The sequence below is a fragment of the Pseudophryne corroboree genome, chromosome 4 (assembly GCF_028390025.1).
Source record: "Pseudophryne corroboree isolate aPseCor3 chromosome 4, aPseCor3.hap2, whole genome shotgun sequence".
In the NCBI taxonomy this organism is placed as follows: Eukaryota; Metazoa; Chordata; class Amphibia; order Anura; family Myobatrachidae; genus Pseudophryne; species Pseudophryne corroboree.
The window spans coordinates 700,747,914-700,752,090 of record NC_086447.1 but is presented as its reverse complement, the minus strand read 5'-3'; the positions used below and the strand labels follow the sequence as shown (position 1 = coordinate 700,752,090).

The 4,177-nt window shown below is 44.8% G+C and overlaps 1 pseudogene; it reads right to left on the bottom strand.

Annotated features, from left to right (window-relative positions):
- Positions 1–239: 239 nt before the first annotated feature.
- Positions 240–3,900, bottom strand: LOC134910983 (cytochrome P450 1B1-like; annotated as a pseudogene).
- Between the last annotated feature and the right edge of the window lie 277 nt (positions 3,901–4,177).

Sequence of the window (4,177 nt, the reverse complement as noted above, 5' to 3'; positions counted from 1 at the left end):
GGTTCCGGAGGGGCGGATGGGATTGAGGACAAGTGCAGGCATTTAATCAAAGGCAGCAGGCGCCCGCCCCTCGACAGAAGTAGCCGCCCGCCTCGCGCTATCTGCAGCGTACTATGGACTCAGAGCCGGCGGCAGCACCAGGAGCAGTGCCTCCCCGCCTGCAGCAGCCGCCCGCCCCTCACCAGCAGCTGTGCAATATGGAGCCGCCGGCAGCAACAGCAGCAGCATTTGCTGGAAGCTCAGCCACAGTTGATAAATACCACAGTGTCTTTGGGTATGTAAAAGCCATCGATTGTCCCATCGCAGGTGGTGGAGTGTGGGATAGTTATGGAGTTATGGGCACAAAGCTACTGAAGCGCAGTGTTTCGTAGATAAATGCTAGGACATAAGACAGCTTGGCTTTATCTTCAGTAGTGGGTAGCCTGTCCTGACCCACCACTCTGTCTATCTCTTCCTGCAGTTTCTGCTGTACATGGGGGTATTTTATGAGTAATAATATGATCCATGTCAAAGCCATAGAATTAGTGTCCTGCCCAGCACCTAATAGATCTGTGACTGTCCCCTCCACATATTCTCTGCTGAACCCCTCAGCTGCTGCTGCCCCATGCTCTATCAGACCTATGAAGGCATCACTCATGTCTCTAGTGATCTCGGGGCTATATGCCTCACGGTGTTGGGTCACTTTATCCTTTACAAAATCAAATGACTCAATGTTTACATTTTTGAAGCTTTGATAGAGGGTACGCACAGGGTTTGGGAAGGTTTGCAGCCAAGGCATGAGGTCCACTAAGCTGCCTGCTCCAACTGTTTGCCCAAACTTGTCGTTTCTTCCAACCAGGACTTTAAACTCTTGGTCATCATGGTTGTAACGTTTACCAAAGCACATAGCACATATCACATTGGCAACGGCCACTGTGCACTCGTGGTAAGGGTCAAAGTAATGACCGCCAGTGCTACGGCGCAGGAAGACATGGTGTAAGCCTCTGCTACTACATGCTGTTCAAATAGCCGTTTGGATTCTGTATTCACAGTGGAAAAGGCTCTTAGAGTTGAGAGTGCAATTCTCTTGTGAGCTTTCCAGAGGTCACTGTAGCCTCCAAAAGCCATACTTTTGCCACCAGAGATAATCTTGAAGGATGTGAAGTCAGGTCTTCCTCCCTCCTCACAGAACACACAGTCCCCGGAACTCCTGAATCCCTAAAAGGGTTCCCTGGCCCTGTTGTCTTCCCCAAGGGGGAATAGGGTCGTCATCCCACTAGACATACAGAACGTAAAAGGCGACACTCAAAGGCTTGCAATCAAGTGAAAAACTTGTATCCAAAAAGGCTGATTGCAAGCCTCTGTGTGCTGCCTCTTATGGTGTGGATGTCTATATTATATATATACATTTATAATTATGTGAGGGCACACAGTGACATCAGTAGCTTCCCCATATAGCAGGTGGCGGCTGGAATGCGGCCAGAAAATCCAGGGGGATGCTGCCCATGTCCGGCTCCAGCGGCAGCTCCAGCACCATATCGGCAACACAGCATGGACCATCGGGACCACGCCAAGTGACGGGGTAAGGGGGGGGGGGAATGTTGCTGGGGCAGTTGGTGTACTTGTTAATTGTTTTTCCCTTCTTCATTTGCATATATTTGTACTGTACGTGAAGTGTGCATGTATGTGTAGGATAGTATGATATATATATGTTTGTGTGTGTGTGTGTGTGTGTGTGTGTGTGTATATTTATACATGTGTATAAATACCGCTTCAGACCCGGTGACTCACTCCGCTCGCCACATGTTATATTCCCACTCGGTTGGTGGCTTGGACCCACCAACCGAGTGGAATACCCTGTGGATGTCGGGATTTTGTTCAATATTTTACCGGCTGTCGGGATTCTGGCGTCAGTCTCCTGAGCGGCAGGATTCCGACAGCCGGCATTTTATATACACATACATACATATGGGATGCAGTTAAAATGCCGGCTGTATGTATGTATGTGTGTGTGTATATATATATATATATATATATATATATATATGCAAGAGGCAGGGGTCCGGCACAGCCACTAGGAGTAGAAGTACATTGGGTGCCCTCACGGATGGATACGCAGGCAGCAGAGATGGTGCGGCACTCCAATGATTAACACTTGAGACTTAGGTAGAGATACAACGTTTAAATGCCCGTTTTATTACTGTGGCATTTTCGTCAGGTAGTACAAACACAATGAACACAACATACCTTAAATAGGTGATCACCACGTGTGGACCAAGCGCTGCGGCGGGACTGCACACCCGGCGGGCGCATAGCGGGTGACGTCATGGCGCACTACAAAGGACGACAGACGGCACCCGTAACCAGAGCAACACCAAAACAATAACAATTATATACAAACACATACATATTGTGATGGCTGACAAGAATATAGTCGCTAAGTGACATATATATGCCTAACAAGAATCCTGCTATAATACTTATGCAACATAAAATGAACCATATAGTCCCGATCAAACGAGACGATATGGATAAATTGGACAAAAGGTGTTGTTATAACAGCTGATCAAGATACAACAATAAATACTGGCATGATCAATCAAAGCGGCAGCAGATCTAGTAGATATACTAGGCTGAAAACATATACATATAAGTCAATGATGAAATCACTTCTATGAATATTTAGTCACAAATTAACTATCATTAGCTAGGACACTGATACCTGAATATTCATTAAGTCCCCTAGGCGCTATGGTGCCTAGTCGGAAAATCCAACGTGCTTCACATTGTAGTAATTTATGACCACGATTACCACCACGTAATGTTTGTGGAATGTGGTCAATCATTCTATATTTAAGGGTAGTAAGATTGTGGGGTGCCAGTGCGAAATGTCTCGCAACTGGCTGGTCACTATTTCCAGAAATCAGTGCGGCCTTAATGGCCGACCGATGTGCTGCCATACGTTCTTTAAAGGGACGTTCGGTCTTCCCGATATAGGGCAGGCCGCATGGGCAGATTATCTGATACACTGTAAATTTAGTGTTACATGTTAATCTATGTTTAATATACAGTGCCTTCCCAGTATGTGGGTGATTGAAAACATCACCAGGGATTCAGGAACTTACATGTCACACACGTACAACGTATACAGCCCAGTTTGCCCCGATATAGGCTGGGAGCAGGTTCAGAGATGTCAGCCTTAACTAGGATATCTCGGATGTTACGACCACGTTTATAACACGGCATCAATTTGATATTGGAAAGCTTGCAATCAGGGTCTGTTTTAACAATAGGCCAGAGTTTCTTCGAGATTTTATTAATGGAACTACTGGCAGTCGTAAACTGAGTTACCCAATGTAAACATTTAGTAGTAGTGTCAGTAATCTTTGGAAGCAACAAAGAATCTCTATCCATGCTAAGGACCTTAGTTTTAGTGAGCTGTAGTTGATCGAAGTCATAGCCACGATCTAAAAATTTCTGTAACAAAATGTCAATTTGTATTTCAGCTTGTGTAGTGTCAGAAATAATGCGTCTGGCACGTATAAATTGAGAGTACGGTAAACCATGGATTAGGGATCTCGGATGACAAATGTTAGGTGCCAATAGGTTGTTACGATCCGTGGGTTTAGAATAAAGGTTGGTGCAAATTACACCCTCACGAATGGAAATAGCAACATCAAGGTAGGGAATCTCGGTTGTGCTATGTTTATAAGTAAATTTAACACGGCTAGAACCAGAATTATGTAGATTGATATGGCTAATGAGGTCATTGCAATCACCCTTCCAGAAAATCAATAAATCGTCGATATAACGACAAAAAAACAAAATCCTGCTAGAAATTGATTCATCAGAAAAAAATACAAGCTCCTCAACGTCAAACATAAATATGTTGGCATATGAGGGGGCCACCGCCGCCCCCATTGCACAACCGCCCAGCTGTAAGTAAAATAAACCATTATACAAAAATAAATTTTTGGTCAAAATGAATTTAAGTAAATCAAGCACAAAGGTGATCTCAGGGCCATTGTAATGAGACTGACAATTCAGGAATCGACCCAAAGCAGCCAGCCCTAGGTCGTGAGGTATGACCGTATATAGACTGGTCAAGTCTATTGTAAACATAGAGATATCAGGATCTAACCTAGGAAGGACCAAAAGTTTGGTTAACAATGAAGTGGTATCTAACAGATATCTAGGG